The 21538-nt window shown below is 40.4% G+C and overlaps 1 protein-coding gene and 1 long non-coding RNA gene across 6 annotated transcripts in view; one reads left to right on the top strand and one right to left on the bottom strand.

Annotated features, from left to right (window-relative positions):
• Plcl1 (phospholipase C-like 1) overlaps positions 1-21538 on the bottom strand; it is a 348340-nt gene that overhangs the window by 231726 nt on the left and 95076 nt on the right. The window lies entirely within an intron of this gene.
• Positions 9799-20518, top strand: Gm39642. Of its 5 annotated transcripts, none has more exons than XR_001778925.2 (4): positions 9799-16679; positions 16832-16879; positions 17289-17341; positions 19821-20518. It is a non-coding gene; the product is annotated as a predicted gene, 39642 (long non-coding RNA). The 5 variants fall into 5 exon arrangements; XR_003947824.1 differs by having other exon boundaries at positions 17289-19975; positions 20348-20518; XR_001778926.2 differs by lacking the exon at positions 17289-17341.

Raw genomic sequence — 21538 nt, 5'->3', positions numbered from 1 at the left:
GCCTGCAACATCGCCTTTCTATAGATGAACACGTGTGTGCGTGCGGAGTTAGAGAAGCTCATTCCCCCCCCCCTCGCCCCCCCAATTGCCACCTTCACTAACCCAGGGTTTGTGAGTTCTCCAGGAGAATTTCAGTCTCCTAGCAATCAACTGAGCACAAAGAGAAGCCACAGCTTTCCAGCAAGTTCACTTTCTTGCCTGGGGAACTTCTGGCAGAGATAAAGAACAGGGTAAATTATCTACTCAAATTTGTTTCTCTAGCATTGCAAATGTATATGAAATAAATGCCTAGTTAAAAAAAATTGTTTCTCATTCTGTTCTCTCCCATGCTCTCTTCACATGATCTTATCATGTGGCAATATCATCCATGATCCAGTGCTGCACTCACATTGAAGGTTGGCATCTGCCACCCACCAGCCTGCTAGTGTAACCTCCGTGCCATGGAACCTCCAACCACTGCTGAAGCTACCACCCAATCCTTTAGTGATGCACTAGCTTGAAAGACCTAACACTTTTTGAATGTTTAACTTCCAGTGTTCAAAACCTACCAAATTAATCAAAGCTGGGACACTGATTGAATCTACCAATAAACAATCTATAAAAAGACTGCCACAAAACTGTCAGGCCCAGAATTCCCTTCTCTTTCCTGGTACCAGGTTATCTGGGTATCAGTCCCACAAAAATGGTAGCATTGAGTACCATGGAGAGGGTGAGTCTCTGTGCCCAGTATCTCTTGAAATGCAGCCAGGACCTTGTCCTTGTTTGATATCTGGTGTTTCTGCTGTTGATTTACTGGGGAGGGGAGTTCAGTTGAAAGCAATAAACCTCCTTTTCCCTCTAAAAACAGATGTTTAAAGGAGTTATCTGATTTCTTTTATACCCTGTATTATCATGTGCATAGATCAGTTCCCTACTTAGAGAGTTATTTTGGTATATAGGTCTTTAGGGAATTGTAAGTTTTGCTGAAGAGGAACACTTGAAGTAAAAGTTAGAGGACTTGGGTTCTAGTTCTAGTACCAAAATGTCACAATGCAGAGGCATTAAATCTTTCAAGACATGGCTCTAAAGCAAGAGTCTTGAAATAAGTAACCTAAAGATAACTGTCACCTACCTCCTTCCCAGCAGATGACCTTGCTCATTCTCTGGTGAGCCAGGGGCTATGACAGGGTCTACTCTGCCTCTCTACCTCTTATCACTTTGAATCGTTGCCCCAGGCTTGTGATTTCCTAAATCACATTTGCCCTTCTTTCCTACGATGAGTTTTCTACATGGGTTCACTTCCTCTGTCTCATCTGCAATGTTGCTGAAGGTGACCTCCATGCTTCTTGCTCACACTGGCCACTGGACTTCCTCAGATCACCAGAATGCTACCCACCACCTCATGCCTCTCTGGTTCTCTCCTAGGAGTCCCTTTAATTTTATTTCCATTTTAATTCTGTTCATTTATTACAGATCTACTCCATATCATAGAACTCATTTCTTTCTCAAATTTGTAGGTTTTCTGAGGTCTTACACAGAACAGGACTCAACCCAGACTAATAACAACAACAACAAAAAAGTTGCTATTGGTAAAGCTAACTTGCATTGCATGTGATGTCTGTCATGAAAATGGTTGAGAAACACGCGTCTTTGTCACTGTTGTCAGCTGACCACAGACTCAATCCCCCCAAAATACAACTTTCCAATACATGTTTTCTATTTCTCTAGTTTAGAAACTTGTTCCAAATTTCCATGATGAATAAGAGAGATTGGTAATGTGGACTTAAAATGCTTACAATCTCTGGAGAAATAAAAGAGAAGTTTTGAGAGATACATCAAGACCTCTGCTTTAAATTTCTCTTACAAATTTAGCAAATAGTGTGACCAAAAATGTATTTCTTGTCAGAAATAAAAATTTTACTTCCCCAAAAATACATTACATATGACAATTCTTTCACTTTGTAAATAATAAGAATTAGTTGAACAAAAACTAAAAACTTAGGGATAAGAGTACAGAAGAGTAAGAGGTTGTGATAAGAACCAAAATAAAGCTAAATGCACATGGTAGTGTGTGGCTTCTCTGAGAATTTGTGTCAGGCATAAGTCAGGTAATGATTCCAGGTCTGAGAAATTCTCCTTCACACACTCCTGAAAGCCACAGCATCTCCCACCCTCCAATACATTCGAACAGATAACAATAATCTTTTTCCTTGTTTTTAATCTTCATTTTCCCAACTGACATTGATTTTATTTCCTCCTGGCTCATCTGACTGAATGTTAAGCATTATTTCTCTACTTCCTCTGGTTTGTTACTCCATTTTATCTAATGGTCATATTTAGTCTTTCCTTCTTGCTATACTCTACAACATTCTGTAAGAATGTTGATATTTAGCAACAATTTGAACTAACCAGTAACCCCAGAGCTCCCTGGGACTAAACCATCCATCAAAGAAAACACATTGTGGAACTCATGGCTCTAGCTGCATATGTAGCAGAGGACGGCCTAGTTGGTCATCAATGGGAGGAGAGGCCCTTGGTCCTGTGAGGGTTCTATGCCTCAGTACAGGGGAATGCCAGGGCCAGGAAGCAGGAGTGGGTGGGTTGGGGAACAGGGGGAGCTGGGAAGAGATAGGAGATTTTCAGAGGGGAAACTAGGAAAAGGGATAACATTTGAAATGTAAATAAAGAAAATATCTAATAAAAAATAAAAAGAATAAAAGAAAAATAGCAAGATTAAAAAAAGAAGAAAAAGAATGTTGATATTTTTGTACATTGTACATCATTCTTCTATTGATATTTTTGAACATTTATTAATTGACTGACTTGTTTAGTCAATATTTATTGATTTCTAACTATATATTACTCACCAGTCTAAGTGCTTAGAGCAAACCTTACAATTTAGTTGAAAAAACAAGCTGTAAACATGCTCACCCCAGGTGTGGCGGTACACTCTAGTGCATCCAATACTCAAAAGGCTGAGACAGGAAGATCTGGAGTTTGAAGACTACCTGAGTCCCACGGGAAGAGCTTATCTCCAAATAAAACAACAATGGTATAGAGCAAGATATGAAACTCAAACCAGCAGAAACTGTGGGACTATTTCAGGCAGTAGAATGAAAGCTGAAGGAAAAGAGGAAAATCTCACAAAAATCTAGAACATTCCTCCTAGAAAGAATTTTTTGCAACTGTTCCCTGGGGCAAAACTGACTAGCTAGGTTGTTGCAGTGAATAATTAGAAAACTGTTTAGGCCCTCAGATCACACCAGCAAAAGATTTCATTTAATTAAGGCTCACAATCTATTTTTAATTATTTCCCCCAACAGAAATTACCACAGGAAACACAAAATAATCGAAACTATACTGTTCCCTTGACAGCCTCCTTGAATTAATTACTGCTGAGGACCTGCAGGTATTCAGAGAATTCCAGATGAACAGAATGGACTCCTGGCCCTAAAGCATCCCAGAATGTAGCAATGGCCTTATGTAGTAACAGCTTAGTTCCTGCAGAGCCCTGCTCCTGGTCCTAGGCAGAGTCTGTCTAGGTGAATGAAATACCATCCATGTGATCTGGAGGATATCATCCTGAGTTAGGTAACCCAATCACAAAAGAACACACATGATATGCACTCATGGATAAGTGGATATTAGCCCAGAGACTTAGACTACCCAAGATACAATTTGCAAAACACATGAAACTCAAGAAGAAGGGAGATCAAAGTGTGAATACTTCGTTCCTTCTTAGAATGGGGAACAAAATACCCATGGAAGGAGTTACAGAGACAAAGTTCGGAGCAGAGACTGAAGGTACAACTATCCAAAGACTGCCCCACTTGGGGATCTATCCCATAAACAACCACCAAACCCAGATACTAGGCAGATGCCAACAAGAGCATCCTGACAGGAGCCTGATATAACTGTCTCCTGTGAGGCTCTGCCAGTGCCTGGCAAATACAGAAGTGGATGCTCGCCGTCATCCCAATGGATGGAGTACAGGGTCCCCAGTGAAGGAGCCAGAGAAAATACCCAAGGATCTGAAGGGGTCTGAAGCCCCAAAGGAGGAACATCAATATGAACTAACCAGTACCCCCAAAGCTCCTTGGAACTATACCACCAATCAAAGAAAACACATGGTGGAACTTGTAGCTCTAACTATATATGTAGCAGATGGCCTAGTTGGTCATCAATGGGAGGAGAGGCCCTTGGTCCTGTGAAGGCTCTATACCCCAGTATAGGGGAATGCCAGAACCAGGAATGGGAGTGGGTGGGTTGGGGAGCAGGGGGAGGGGAGGTGAGAGGGGATTTTCGGAAGGGAAATTAGGAAACAGGATAACATTTGAAATGTAAATAAAGAAAATATCTAAAAATAAATGAATAACTAAATAAAATACTAAAAAAAAAAAAAAAAGAATACCATCCATGCATCTACGCAACCACATGCACACCTCACCTGCACCTGCACATGTCACACTTGGCTCTAGTGCCACCAATGCCTCAGTGCTAGCTTTTCCTCCACTAAACGTAAATTTTCTAGAGGAAAAAAACTCAGTTTTATTTACAACTATCTCAGTATCTAGAAAGTAGTACCTAAGTTTTAATCTCAGCACTTGGGAGGTAGATTCAGAAAGATCTCTGTGAGTTGTAGGCCAGCCAGGGCTACTCAGGGAGGCCTTGTCTAATACGAAGAAGAAGGAAGAGGAGGGGGGGGGAGGAAAAAGAAGTTATTTTAATAAAAGAGGGGATATGCTGGCATGATGATCAAAAAGATAAACGCATATTCAGTTCCACGAGTTTTTATAGGAGGGTATCAATACTGTGTTGATGCTACAGCAGAATAAAATCAGATTGACAGAGATGATTGTGACTCAGTTCACATAAATAACTCATGCTTGAACTTACTGTTCATGTCAAGAAACAAGGAAAATACATGCAATATCATATTTAATAAAGTATAAGTGCTACAGAAAATGGTCTTTCAGGGATAGGAGATGTAGGAACACATCACCAAATTAGGATCAACAGACATTTCACAAATAGGAGAGGGCAAAATTTGAGTGTTCTCTTGGAAGCAATGCCAAGACAGGACTTGCTGTACATTTTATAAATGGACTAGAAGAGACTGAGTAATATGATGTTTCAAATTCTGCAAATGACACATTAAGCATCTCTGGGGTGTGAAATGCCAACCTGATAAAAATAAAACACAGTACACTTAGAGAATGACAGGCTGTAACTTCCCAGAGCCCCATAATGAGGTCTGGCAACTGTGTGAGGCAGGCAGGTGTCTCTCCAGTTTCCATCCCAGGACTGGCTTCCTTGGTTCTCTGTGTCCTACTGTCCTCTGAGTTCTTGGGCCCTTGGGCCTGGTAACCTGTCTCACCAGCAAAGCTCAGAAAGATTGGAATAGCATAGTAGCTCATAGATCCAGCCAAGGCCTGAAACCCAACCTAATCACAGGTGTGGTTTGACCAGGACATCAAACCCCATGTGCTAGCAAGAGCCAGAACAGCCTAGTCCTCAAAGGCACAGACGCCAGAATATTACAAATGAGCTGTCCCTTCTCAAAGAGGACAAAAGCTTTCTACTGAAAAGTTAAAAGGAGTGAATTGGCCTGAGCCAGGCTGACTCCACGACAGGCTGCAAACTAGCAGTTCAGGAGACCAGGCCTGAGTTTCTACTTGTCAGAACTTAGCAAGTTAGTTACTGAAACAACCACAGGCTTGTGTAAAAGGGACCCCTCCCCAGCTGCTAAAAGGACAGTTAGCCAAGCTTGTGGACAAGAATAGTCTGAATCATAGCATCACCCAGAGCCCCAGAGATAAAACTAATCAATCAAGATATAAGTCACCCTAATGTTCCTCCTTTTTGGCTTTAACACTGAATCTGCAAATTAATTTAGGGGTCCTTCCATCCAGATGGAATTGAGCCCCTGTATGCAGAAATAAACACTCTTTGCTTTTGCATAGTATTTGAGTCTGGGGAATCAATTTTCGGTAAATCATGGACCCTAGCAATGCCTGGCTCCTCTACACAGAGATGGTGAGCCTGCTATTACTGTAATGTGTGTCCCAGCCTGAAAAGTACAGACACATTTAGGAGCTTCCTAAATGAATGCTCACTCACTCCTACTCCCAGTGGGCTTTAAGGGAAACTAGAGCCACTTTGGAGAAGTCAAAAGCTAACATGGGCTCTTGTGGCATGCTTCTGAAGGTGGCTCTAGACACCTGGTGACACAACTCACTGAACTACGTGTCTGACATGTATGAAAGCTACACAAAATATTCAGTAGACTCATACCTCAGAATAACACACTTACTTTTTGATACTTATAATCTTTTAATTATATTTGCTTACATCCAGAAGCCAATAATCATTATGTTGTAGCATTGACAGCATGAAAAAAAATTCACTAACAAATATCTTAGTGCATTTAAGGTAAAAGTAATGATAATGCTGTTTGTTTTTATCTTAGCTTAATCTATACTCCAAAGCATAAAAGTTAGTTGCTCTTATTATCTACATGTCATATATATAAAGAAACTGAAGCTCTGAAGACTTAAATAACTTAAGACAATGGGGCTCATAGCTGGTGAAGCAGGTACTTGAATATTGGCAGTTGGACACAGAAACCACATTCCAAACCTAAACAAATTCTGATGACTTTATTCATTCCTATAAAGATTCATTAGGATGTACACTTACACATCAACCTAAAAATCTGTCTGGGTCAAATCTTCTAATCCAGCATAAGTGAGTGTTACATAGTACAGAGCCAACAACAACAACAACAACAAAGTGGAGAAGGATCACAACACAGTCCCTCGAAGTACCATAAAATGTCCACTGCATGCTCTAGCTTAATCAGAAAACACTAAATGTAGTCTGTAGTTTAATGAGAACAGCAGGTCTGCCCTAAACCCCAAATCTTAAGAGGATGAGTCTTATGCTGGTTTCTCCCTTCTATTCTACAATACGAGAGGTGGTTTCAAGGCAAAAAAAGCACAGCTGAACGCCACCAGAGGTCATGTGGATAGAGAGAATATTTCCATGTAAAACAAAGATCAAGTACTCCATGGACACAAAACGTTCCATCTGGAAAACAAGTCACCAAGGGAAAAAAGCAAGCATCGGTCTGTTTTAACATTTTAACTGGATTGCATGTAAACAAAATCCGCCCAACTTGAAGCAATAAAAGCAGCGTTTTATAGAAAGTGAGCCAGAACACAGACAGGCATGTAAAACCTTTGAGGGTTTGCAGTTCCCTGGACCTGATAGTAAGTGCCACACTCCTATTTTATACAAATGTTATTTTAAAAAAGCATTTAAAACTGTTGACCACTTGGTCTTCCCCTTTCAGAGCCACATGCTGAAAACATTGTGCATGAAATGAAATGGCGTGGCTTGAAATCACAGAGTTTGGAAAGCAGACAGTGAAAAGAGGATCAGATGGGCAAGTAAGCCGTGGGTCCTGAATTATTCATCTGAGGGACAGAGACCCTAGGTCTGCTTCAGGGTCCCCTTCACCTCTCATCTGCACAGCCCTACTGATTGATGCATTTATTCTATAATGAAATATTTTGTTTTTTAAAAGAAAAAGACCCTACTTGAGGCTGGTGATGGCTCAGTAGGAAAAGTTGCATGCTGTACAAGCCTGGCAACCTGCAGTCAAATCCAGAACTACTTAAATCATGGAGGAGAAAATTCATTCCCCATGGGAGTACTCTGACAGTCACATGTACACTGTAGCACGTGAGCACATGCATACACACACACACACACACACACACACACACACACCATATACACACAAAAATCTATAAATACAAATTTAATTTTTTAAATGTAAATCTATTTAAGAAATTTTAATGTATGTTCTTCATTTGAATTTATTCAGAATGTTAGCCTACGTGTGTGTATGTATTAACACAATATATAGCAATGTTTAACATATATGCTACATGTAATTTTAGAATATGTGTATTATGTATTATGTATGTATGTATGTATATATGTATATATGTATGTGAAACAGATATGATCATCTGTATTGATATCTTATAATTTAGAGAGTGAGTGGAGCTGCATGTTCTTCATTAATCAGACTCTAGTACATAATGTATTTAAGTTCAATGAAAGTCTGCAATAACCAGGTTGAAGGCACAGCTTAATTTTGTTAAGATATATGTTTTCCTCTGCTCCTCAGAATTCTAATGCCAATCGCAGCTTGCCATTCAAACCCTATTTCAGCCTAGAATACAAAGGGTAATAACTAATCTTAACTACCAAGGCATCTCTAGTCCCCTAAAATGAAATGCAATCTTAAATTAGGACAGTGTTTTTAAAAATGTCTTGAGAGCAAGAGGGATGATCCAACAGTAAAGGATGCAGACGGCTCCTGCACAGGAGCCAAGTCTCAGTGTCACTACCCATGCAGGGCAGCTCACAGCTGCCTGTGGGTACAACTTCTACGTGTCTAACACTCTATTTTGGCCTCTGCAGGCATCTGCACTCAGATATACATACCTGCACACAAGCACACACATGTACACATAATTAAACAATATAAATAAATATGTTTGCGTTGTGATATGTGACAAAATCACCCAAAGTGATCACTTCATTAGGAACAAGACATGGTTCCAATCCATGTTAAACTGCCCTGCCCTGGGTCCTCCCTGATTGATGTGCTCATGCTCTGGCTCCTCCCTGATGTGCTCCTGCGAAGACTCTTCCCTGATCTGCCGTGCTTTTCCCAGGCTTCTGACTCCAAACCCATATTTCACACTTTAATCCTAGTTCTCACAATCTCTCTATGACACAAAACAGCAAAATTCCACATTTGCTTCTACTAAACACAAATGGTCCTTATATGGTTAGATTCAACTCATTACTGAAGGGCCTCTTGGTTGTTTACCAAATTTGTGCAAAAAAAGAAAAATGTTTAAAATACATGTGAAATTTCCTCATGTTATCACTGGAAGTAGCAAATCAAAGAGAGTGGCATTTAATTCTCTTACAGACAGCTGGAACTCTGCTGGATTTAGTAATAACAATATGACTTTCTACATGTGGAAATGTAGTTAAATGCATAGAAAAATAAACTGTGAAAAGAAAAACATGACTGATGTCTTATGTACCTAAGTTTTCTCTTCGATTCATACCAGCAAATCAGTATTTTCTCTTTAAGATGACCCTAGACGGCGTTTCCACGTTCTGTAGCTCAAGCTCGCTTACTAGGAGGGATAGAAAGGGAAAGAGAACTGGGGAGGTGGGAGTCTGCTCCCTTCAGAGGGGCACTCCTCTCTGGGCAGGGAGAATGGTTTCTCCCACATGATTTGATGTTGTTTAACTAATACTTGCTTTTCTTTCATTAGACAAAATTGCTGCAAATTTAATCAGAAGGGAAGTCCACTGGGCCAAAACTTTTAAATTACTTCCCCTTTCTGTAAGAAACAAAAAACTAAAGCTTTTTATCAAAGGAAATAGATAAAGAGCTTCCAAGATCAACAATCCAGGAAGTTGTAGGGTGAGCAAGGAATGCCTTTCCTAAGCCAAGCCCCTTAGAGAAGGAGGAAGCTGCAGCACAGGAAGGAAATCCCAAGGATGACAAGGTTCCAGTGCTTCCTGCTTCCCTCACCTAGGAGCCAGAACACAGACACAGGCACGCACGCACACACACACACACACACACACACACACACCACACACACACACACACACACCACACACACACACACACACACACACACACACACACACACACACACACACACCACACACACACACACACACACATCGCCACTTAAAGCTTAAAGCAGCCCCTACATATGAAACACAACCCCAGGCTTGCTGGCCCAACCCAGTCACTCTCACAAACAGCCACATTTTAACTCCTATCTTTGCTGACCTATAACCATGCATAAAACATATTTACAAAGGAGGATGAGGTAGACGCACAAGTACCACACAGATTTCATGAAGTAGATACGACAGCAAAGAACCATCAAGCAAAGACAACCAACACAGCAATGTTACTGACTCAAATTTAGTAAAATCAGAGTTATCTAACCCTGGCCTTCCTTTCGGTTGTAACTATGGTGGCTGATCAGTATGGAGCTGCCTACCACTCAAAAGTAGCAACCACAGAACTCACTCATGTGGCTCATAGGGGGATGGCTATACTTTGGGAGGCTGGCCCTGGTTCTGTCTCTCTGCTTCCTGGGTCAGTGATGTGTGAAAAGTAGCATCTTAGCAACTCCTACTGCCCCAGGCTGGGCTTCTGATGCCTTCCCTCTGTGTCAGCTCACTGGAACCAGGAGCTAAAATACAGCTTTGTTCCCTCGGGTAAAAATACAACCCATTCGGTTAGACTTGGTTTAGTGGTCTTCAGGAAACTATGTATTCTTTGATAGTGTGAACTGAGATGCACACAGGGAATGCACTGTACATGAGACCACACACATTTACATTTATATAGTACCGTGGGGTATAGTCACTCAGGTCTTTGTAACTGCTGTGAGCAGGCAGGGTAGGAAGGCTGGTGCGGGAAGAAAGGAAACGGTTTGCCTAGGCTTAGAGCAAGTTGTTGCCAATGTTTGCTCTATTCTCCAGATTTTTCTTTTCATCTCAGAGTACAAGGCTCACAGTCAACGTGAGTTAGGTGCTCAGCTGCTCTAGATGCCTGGGATCTAAGTGCATACTTACAGTTGGTTTCTTTTTTCATTTGTTGGAGAAATGGTCAAGCATCAGACAGATTGGCTTAGTAAGCAAATGGGGATTTAATGCTCCTGTAACAGGAAGCTGGAGTTGGTATTTGTCAGTGTCACTTTGGCTGGTGGAGGACCCAGGCCTGTTCTGACTTTGCCATTGCACTCTGGGACTTTCCTCCTCATGTAGGTCACTGGAGAGTTGCAAAATGGCTGTTTCTGCTCTGGGAGAAAGTGAGCCGTGGGAGATGGTGGATTCCCACTTAACCTAGAAATCCTACCAGTTGACTTCAGTTTGAGTTGCACTGAAGGATTGGTACCTATCCTCTCCTCAATCCCTTGTCCTCGTCCTTCTCTCTGTTTTTATTTTAAAAAAGAAAAAGAAAAGACAGAGACAATGAATATTGAGCCTTGCTTTGTTATTCTTATGTAGAGTTATGCAGAGTGGTTAGCAGTGTTGTGTGAGCTAGCTTCCAGTGTCTGCCATAGTTACACAGAAATTCCATATTGAGCAAACTGCTTTGGATAAACAATTGACAGGATGTCACTATATGTTACTGATGGAGCAAGCATTGGTTCCATGGAGCTAGGGGGAAAGTTCTGTTAGTGAAGTGCTTACCACATAACCGTGAGGACCTCAGTTCAGATCCCTGGTTCCCACTGAAAAAAAAAAAATAAGCAGAGCCATATACCTATACCCCAAGCTCTGAGGGGAACAGACACAGAAAGCTCACTGGCTTAAAGGAACCAGCCTAAAGGAATAAATCAGCTTCGGATTTGGTGAAATATAATATTTCAAAAACTAAAAATGAGAGAGCATTTGAGGAAAGACACCAGACATTGATCTCTGGCCTCCACATGTACATGAGCACACACAGGCATACACATGTATATGAATACTTGCACACATATGTGTACACAACCACACAAATACACACATAAGCATACATATAACACACTCCCTCTCACACACATACACAGGTGTATGCATACTTACCTGCATAGATATGTGCACATAATCACATGAACACACACACATACCACACATATTATACATTCCCTCTCAACACACATATGCACACATATCTCCACACGTGTTCACACAGTTACACAAAAATAGACACATAACACACATATAACACACACATACACACAACACAATTCGAATACAAGTCGTATTATGCCTGAAGGGGTTCAAACCCTAGTAAAAGAGGCTATGTGTAGAAGGATAGAAAAAGAGTACACTATAAAGTCATCGCTGTTCTATGGCCTGCCTTTGATTCATCCGTTGGTACTAATTCATCAAGAAACATGAGTATAGAACAACCATAATATGCAATGCACAAGAGTTGTGTTGGAACTCAACAGAGTTAACCCATGTAAACCTCTTATTTCTGCAAAAGCTCTTCCTTCTTGTGACTGATAGCATAACTCATCAACTGGCCATGATTTAGAATCATGAGGAGGAGAGTTTCAGTGAAGGATTGTCTAGTTCAAGTAGGCCTATGGGAATGAATGTCTGTAGGGAGTTCATCTTGATTACAATAACTGACATGTAAAGACCTAGTCTCTGCTGTAAAAAATACTACTCCCTGGGTTTGGGTCCTGGACTGTGTACAAGCAGAGAAAGTAAGCATGGGGCACTACACTTTAAGTTCCTGATACTTTGGCTTCCCTGATGTTTCTGACTGGGACCTACACTGTGAGCTAAGAGAAACCTTTTCTGTTTGAAGTTTGTTGGGGCATTTTATCACATAAATGGAGATGAAACCAAGACTCTCCTCAATAGAGTTTTCCAGCCCTTTGAAAAAACGGAGATGAAACCAAGACTCTCCTCAATAGAGTTTTCCAGCCCTTTGAAAAAAGTATAGATTTCACTAGAAAATTGTTTCCAAATTGTATACTAACTGGATGTATTGAACTTTTCACACAGTAAAAGGTGAATATCAGGAAGATACTTGCCCAGAGGAAGGGATCAACTAAAACCTAGTACGATAGCAGATTGCACAGTGATATTGCTTAAGTCCTAAGGTCACTGGCACAGTCCTATGTAAAGAGTAAAGTAGAAATTCTCATTTGGAGGAACATCTTGTCCTAGCACATCTATGCTGGTACATTGCACAGATCAAGAGCATGAACATTGCCTGGGAGCTTACTAGAAATGTAAACTCTGGGGCTCTAGGCCTCACCTAGCAAATTGGAATCTACTTTTTAATAGGACTTCAAGTGATTTCATAAGTACTTTTAAGGTTGAGAGGCACTGAGTCCTGACTAACTGGTTCTCAGCAATTGTGGAAAATAAACCGCAAACCAAGCCAAGCCATGGTGGCTCATGGCTTTAATCCCAGCATTCAGGAGGCAGAGGCAGGTGGATCTCTGTGAGTTAAAGGCTAGTCTGGTCTACAGGTTAGTTCTGGGAGAGCCAGGACTACACAAAGAAACCTTGTCTCAAAAAAAAAAAAAGCTAGATAGATAATAAATTGATGAGAGACAGACAGAACAACCCAAGAGAGTAAATTATCTCTGTACAAGAAGCTTGGAACACATTTCCCTGTCTGATTAGCTTACCTAAAATACAGTTCTGATGCTGGCACCCAAGTCCTCCAAGAGCTTGTCATCACTCATCAAATAAGACCTCAAGCCCTCAGTCTATAGGAAAGGTGCTTCCACATCTGACAGCATTCCCCCCTCAACTCTCCTTTCTGTCTCTGTTGTAAACCTTAAGACTGTTTCTCAAAATGTGGACAGGCCACCTGAGGCAGGACCTACTGTGGCCCACCCTTAACCTTCTGAGTGATGTCCTTTAGGGGATAGAATTGTCAGGATGTGATCTTGACCAGGCCTTAAGTTGATTCTTGGGAAACAAACCTCCATATTAGTTTTCTCATCCTTGGTTAAGCTTCCTACTGTGTGTTCAGGCATACTGAATGGGCCACTCCACCCTTAGGGCTAACAATGGCCCAAAGGCAGCTGTTTCCCATACAACATGTGGCGATGAGACATTCCTGTGCTTATTTCCCAAATTTATGCTATGTGTCCTTCTTCACACACACCATCAGTGATGTACACAAAGTACAGTACATGTTCATCATTTACTGGCTCAGCACTAGCTATACCAGAAACAACCTAAGACTTTACTGTTCAGAAACTACCTAGATTAACCACATCACAGCCAGTAAAATGTGATGCTTCATTGAAAACAACAACATATATTGATTTGAAAGGACACCAGAATATGTATTGGAAACATACAGCAAATTGTAAATATAAGTATAAAAGGATCTTGACAAATACACACCCAAACATGAACATGGGGACTTCAGATCAGTAAGATTATGAATAGCATTTATTCTCTTCTGTATATTTATAAGCTGGCTCTTTCAGAACAAGTGTCTCTAACGTTTGTACATTTTAAACTTTTCCACATTAAATGTTTATAGAAGCAACATTTCATTGTACATGACAACTTTCATTTACTGTAGGTTGGGAAGGCTGAATATGTTGCTAAGAGGCAGAAGGAGAAAGTAGGAAATGGAGTAGTCTTAGCAACCAACTCTGTTCCTTCAACTGTCTGGGATTCTGAAAAGTAATTAACCATTCTTTGATATCTTATGACACTTTTCTAATAAAATCTGTGGCTCTCAGTAGAAACAGCACAGGACAAATGACAAGAAGCTACCTGCAGCCCATGTTTTCAGTTGTCAAGTTCAGCCTCCAACCTATGTCACTTCTCCCCGAATGTCACTTTCCATAACATCCACTGGCCAAGATTAATCTGTTAAATACTGTGCTTTACTCTATTCCACATGACTGAAAAATTGGATGTGTGAGGTGATGTCAGTGACTCCCAGTTACTCTCACCAAAGTAGAGCGTCTTTATTGCTATGAGGGCTCGGGGTGGTGGAGGCTTCTCACCCAATTTTCTTCTAGGACAAGGAAAACTTACAACACATTTTGTTTTAATTAACATTTTACATAAACCATTCTAAAGAAAGATAAATAAATTAACATTTAATTCATGCCTCGACAATAGGAAGGAAATGTCAATTAATCTGACATTTGATTGATGTTGACATTCAACTAAAAATTAAGATTTGTAAAGGAAAAGTAGAAACAGTTTTAAGGCTCTACTAAAATTTTATGATAGTTTGGCTCTAGTTTTAATGTTTTAGTATATCCTATGCTTGGATAATACCAACAGGAAAAATATGTTTTGTCACAGCTTAATAACTTTAACATATTTTCAATGTGGGTTCTCAAATTCTAATCTACAGGAAAACGAAGTAAATATGGGATGGGAGACTTAAAAGACATTGTAGAATATTAACACAGTGTAAACTAAAGCTTAAGAGTTCTTAAAGCACAGGGTCTGCTGTGTGTGTGTGTGTGTGTGTGTGTGTGTGTGTGTGTGTGTGTGTGTTTTCCTTTAGTCTAACTCACAGTCATCTCTCTAAGGTAACAAAATGCACATGCGCCTTCTTGAGCCCTAGGCTTAAGAATGTGGAGCTCATTTGGCACGGTTATTTGGAGTATTGTTCATGTCATAAGACCTACACACAGAAATGGAGTCTACATGCCCACCCTAGAAGGGGAAGGGCCATTCTTGCCTTTTGTCTTGCTGTAGCTACATGACCCGAATGACTCACCGAGCTTCTGAGAGCTCCCTACTTCCTCATCTACGAAACAGACACAGATCTAGAGGGTGTCTAGGTTCTTCCCAGAACAAAACTTCTTAAAGCTCCAGTCTTTACGTTCATTCCCCATACACACAACTACAAATCTGGAAAGATCATATTTTTGTAATCCAATGAAAATGCAAATTTTTTTAAAACTGCATTTTAACAAAATTTTCTCTGAAATTTTGAACAAGGGAAGAAGATATTAAGGTCATTTTCACGTGAAATTTTACTTTCAGCATCAGGACTGTCCCTTCTTGCTCATCAACATTACAAAGCCACCTCCTTTCACTGTCTCATGAATCTCCCCAGATACTTGGCTGTCCTAAGTACAAAACTGGTAAGAATAATGAAATATGCTAAAGGCAGAAAACATCTAGTAGATAATGATAATTAACTTTGTCTTCCAAAAATATAATTGAAAGTAGACATTCCAATTTCTTAAAATACTATATACCAGTGTGCCAGCTGGCTATTACCAAATCAGAAATAAAAACTAACATTCCATTTAGTATCGGGTGTGGTAGTATATTCATGATGTCACTAATTTCTCACAACTCTATGAGGAAGTATTATAATTATTCCCACTCGACAGCTGAGGAAGCTAAAATTCCCTCAGTTTCAAATGGGAAGCTAGAAATCACCAGACCCACAACTGACCTCCTGCTCTCGTCCTCTGAACCCTTTGCTCTCCCCATGACAATCCAAGCTTACAAACACTTAACATTTACACCAAACACAAGTTTACCTCATTCAATGACAATGGCTGATCACAGATATGCTAAACTACTTCTGTGGTTGTTGAACACATATGACAGAAAAAGTCTACCTTCCAATACTTCAAAATTAAAAAGGGAAAAGAACCACACAATTGAAAAGAAAAAAACTAACCTCAGTTTCCCAACAATAAACAAAATAGTCTGGCAGCACTCAATCTCTGTTAATATAAACACTGACAGTAAGAATAGCTGTTTCTCCCTCACTATTTGACTACCACGATGTAGGGATGTAGGAAATTGTTTGTAAATACTAGCAAGAATATGGGCAACGGGGAGATTTCATTCACTGCTGGTGGGATGCTAAATTGGCTAGTGAGACTCAGTGTGGAATCAATATGGTTGCTTCTCAAAAACCTAAAAATAGAACTGCCATAGGAACCAACCGTCCCATTCCTGGGCACTCAACCAAAAGACTGTGCATCGTACTACACAGACAAAAGTCCACATCCAAAGTCCACACTCATTGTGACACTAGTCACAATAACCACAGAAAGAAACCAGCCTAGATGTCTATCACCCTATGGATGGGTAATGAAAATGTGGTATGTATACACAATGGAATTTTATTCAACTATAAATAAAAGTGAAGTAAATTGTAAAATCTTAAGACAGGACAGAACTAGAAAAATGTTATACTAAGTAAGGTAGCCCAGGCACAGAATGAAAACTGCTGTATCTTCTCTCTCATGTGTAGATCCTAGAGTCGTGTGTTCAAGTTGGAGTGCTCCTAGAGACCAGAAAGGTAGGAAAGGGACTGTGGGGTAGGGGTGGTTGAAAAGCCATTGAGGGAGGGAGAATAACAGAATGTGGATGACATGACAGTGGGAAAAGAATAATGGGGCAGGGAACGTTTAAGTGGAGAAGATGATACGAGGGTGGTCAGCAGATGGGGAGGGACCCCCAACACTAACATTGTTTTTTTAAAGCCGCATGGAAATCTATTTTATAAGACTACTCACAAATATCATTTTTAGATGGGTTTGAACAGAGGTATTGTATACAGAGAGAGAATGTTTCTCCTAGAAGCCATGGGTTACTAAACAAAGGTCCCAGTGTCAGATGTGAAAGACCTCTCTAGAATGTATTGATCAGGAAGGCCCTAGAAGCTCCCAAAACTAAACAGGTTATTGCCATTATTCTTGATTACCCAGGAGAACTTGAAGGTAAAGGCCTATTGCTGAAGACAGCACATGTTTAACTGGAAGTGAGTTGGAAACTTCCTCTCTGCTGCCTGGCTTTCACTGTGTCAGAGGAGCTGTGCAGACTGCTGGCTGACAAGAGTCATTTACAGTCTTAGCCAGCTGTGAACCCTTCAAACTATAATAATGACTGACCTGACAAGCTATGGACAATGGAGTAATAGTGGTATGACTGATATGGAGGTAGAAGGTAACCAACCACTTTCTGCTTGAATCCAAGACCACCTTCACAAAGTAGGACACAGAACTAGTACTTCAAACCTGGTCAAAAGCTGGTGGCTGGAATTCATGGGCCCTATGGGAGAACCCACTTCTATTCCGTTGCTAAATGATCATGTGACCAACCAATCTTCTAAATCTGTAGTTTATACTCATAGATTAATGCTACACTTGGCCTTCCTAAGTAAAATTGGTAATTTTATAGTATTTAGCAGAACTAAAAACAGAGCCTCCTACAAAACAATTTCACTTCTAAGAATTTGTCATCTATTTTATTTGTTTGGACAAGGAAAAGAACTTCTTAATAATTGTTAATCATGTAAAGGTTTCTCCTGAAAACAGTCCAAATGTTCCATCAGAAGTAATTCGATTTGTAGTGCTGCACACAGTAAAACATCAGGTTCCAATATAAGACAAACACAAGAGCAAAAAGGTACTGGAGTAGACTCACTTCTATATGAAAATAGATTAGATAGATAGATAGATAGATAGATAGATAGATATCACACCCCAGATTCTCAGTGGTATGTGCTCAATAAAATATTTCTAGAAAGAAACCCAAAATTTCCCCCTTTCAAGTAAAGAACTGAAAATGCAAGAGTTTGGCTTACAAGGGAAAACATTCAGTTCTTTTATATTTAATCCTATCTGAAATGTCTAACACTTTACAAACTTAGTCCCAAGACTCACTGATATTTCAAACTACTTAGAAAAAATGTCCGTGAAATACATTTGCAAATGAAAGAGAATATCCACAGTAAGATACCCGAGGCAGTGCTTTCCCACCAGGATTGCAGGGATAATCATCCTTGATCCAATACCTACTGCCTCAAGCCAAACCCAGTAGCACAGTTACTCAATAAGCACTGTGAGGAGCGGAGGGTCCTCCACTACAATGCAGATATCCATCTAGGAGATAATAGCTGTAAGCAATACTTCTCAAACATTTTCACCACGTTACTCCAAATATCAAACACACTGAGTTTGCTCCCCCTGGGTGTCAGATAGTATGTCAGAAGGCCCTCGTCTTTTTTAGTACACCCACACTTTTTTCAAATAGAAAAAAAATTCTCATAATATTTCAAAGAAAATGGACAATCCAGATATAAGTAGTGGGTTATTTTTTAAGCTTAACCTCTAAAATGGAGAGCAGGCCTTGAGTATGGGGTGAAGGACAATGAGAAGATACGCACATAATATCTAACCTGCACATCACACACTCTGTGGCTTCATCCTCTGAGACCCCATTCTCTACGCAAGTTCTGAACCCCTACTGTGGTTACCTGCCCTCACACTCACTAAGCCATAGTTTCTTAGTTTCAATAGATACAGGGAAAAATGCCATCCAAAGAGGTGTTAGCCAGTGCATTTTCCACAAACAGCAGTGCATGGACCCCTTTCCTGACACCATGTCAATTAAGCACAGGGACATATTTTCTGTCCAGCTATTTGACTAGGGGTGAAGGTATATATCAAATGCTGAAACAAACATGACTGAATAGTGAAGCAAAGAATGGCTTGGCTGTGTGATTAGGAAAACCACTCTAGCCATCTTGGTTAGAGAAGGCCTATCCCAAGGAGAGACATTTGAGCTACAATTTAAACCACAGGATGTGTGAGAGCTCCTATGTCAACTTGACTAAGCCATGGGGCACCCGGGGGAAGCATTATTTCTGGGTGCATCTCTGAGAGTGTTTCCACAGAAGATGGAACTTAAAATCAGCAAACTGAGAAAAGATGGCCCTACCCAACACAGGTGGAAACCATCTAGTCGCGTAAAGCCCATACGGGACACAGCAAAGGAAGGGAGAAGTCAGCTCTCTGTTTCTGTCTTCCCATTTTAGCCAAGCCATCTCTTCTTCTCCTGCATTTGGACAGACAAGCTTCCCTGATTGAGGGGTTTTCAGAGTCAGACAAAAACATATCACCAGCTCCCTGCTTCTCCCCCTTTCAGGTGGCAAACTGTGGGAATTCCTGCTTTTCACTTTCATGTTAGCCCAGTCATAAGTCTCCGTAACATCAGTCAATATCCTGTTTCACTAGAGAGCCCTGACTGATGCCGAAGGGGTTATCAGGTCAAATATGAGGAATGTCCTAAAGCAAAGTCCTAAAGAACATACTTGAAACATTAAAGCACAGGAAAGTGACCACTGTGGTTGGAAAATAAACACCTGGGAACAAGGGCTAAACAATAAGAGAGACCAGTTCCTGTAAAGCTTTACTGACTGAAATCAGAACGTGATTATTTATTTTTTTGTTTTGCAGTGGGAATTTTTGGAGGTCTGTAGACAGGAGAGTGATATAAGCTCACTTATTATCTTTTGAGAAAGTCATTCCTAGTGCGATGTGGGCAAGGCTTTACGGGAAGCAAACACAAGGATGACTCCGAGACAAAGTCATCCAGGCGCATGATGATGGGGGTAAGTCATGAACGTACTAGTGAGGATAGCCGTCATGCAGAGGAAGATATCGAACACGGCGGCATTCAGAATCCCACCCCCAGTCACTGACATCCTCTCTATAAAGCTAACCACTCTGATTCATAACTCCATAAGTTATTTGTCCTACTGGGACCCCTGTGTAAATGGGATGTGGCAATATATTATGTTACACTTGATACCCTGTGTATAGAACACATGCAAACCACCTTAGGTCACTATAGCTTATCCTTTGTTGTAAGTATACTGCACTCTGTCTGTTTCTGATGAAAATGGGTGTTTCAGTTATGTGCGGGTTTGGACCTTTTAACAATGCCGCTGCTGTAACATTCTGTTCAACTGTCTCCATCACAGAGAGCAGGTTTTCGCACGATGGAACAACTGCATGACATTTCAGGAAACCTCATTTCTTCAAAAAAAACTGAATCCTGTAACTGACCAATTCATTTTCTTCTATGCACACGTGTGTTTCATCCTAGATCCTAAATGTTATCAATAAAAAAATGTATCCAAGTCTTATTTCTAGAGCTGTGGAGATTTTCTTTCCCCTTAGAGACTAAAAGGAATTAAATTTTCTTTTATGCTTCCTACTGTATAGGAGAATATCTGAGGCAAGTAGAGCAATAAAATTACTTTAAAATGAAAACAGTAATAAAAATAAAACTCTCCTGAGGTATCTCTTGATTTTTCACATTAAAAAAAAAAATTATGTCTCCACTGGTCTGGTTGAAAAGCATGGAAAACATACATGCACCTAGAGCCTGCAAGCCTATTTCCTTATCAAGTGTTAGTGATGGACTGAAGGCTCCCTGGCCACTTCTAGGGAGAAAGGGGAGACAGAAAAAAGCTCCAAGATACCTAATTTCACAATCATTAGATCATTTCTCTGTTCATAAATAAGCACTGCCAAAAATGATTGGTAATATAAAAATGTTACAGACTTGGACATTCATAATTTTGTAGAGCTTTTATTCCTACAGTTGGGCAACAGTTCTTTGCTCATTATAAAACATTTATCCATTCCCACATTCAAATCCCCTGAGATTTTATGCATTCTATCTCACTGCTAGTCTAGCAGTGTGTGAAAACAAAATTGTTTTGAAAGAAATATAATTGCTCCAAGTTAGAATACTGGGAAATTTTTTTCCTTTCAAAAAGCTAAATACTAATTAGCTCCACATTGATTACTAAACACCTCATGTTTCAGCGCCTGTGTCTTAATTAAACTGTGGGATTTACAGGGATTAAAAAATGCTTTACATAGACCTTAGGTAGCAGCACAATGGCTAGGCCTCCAACAGGCTGGGTGCAGTTATGAGCTGCTGAACAATAGGGGTTTGTTCTGAGAAATGTGCTATTAGCAGTTTCACTGAGTGGAGACATCATACAGTGGGCTCAGACCCACTACATACCAGGCTATTCAGTACAGCCTCAGCCTCTGGCACCTGCACAGCTGCTCATATGCAAAATCCAGAGGGAGCGAGGGCAGCCATACCCCTAAACATGTAAATACAGGAAAGGCACAGTCCAACTCCTCAGGACTGC

This window comes from Mus musculus, chromosome 1 (assembly GCF_000001635.26).
Source record: "Mus musculus strain C57BL/6J chromosome 1, GRCm38.p6 C57BL/6J".
In the NCBI taxonomy this organism is placed as follows: Eukaryota; Metazoa; Chordata; class Mammalia; order Rodentia; family Muridae; genus Mus; species Mus musculus.
This window is presented reverse-complemented; position numbering and strand designations above follow the sequence as displayed.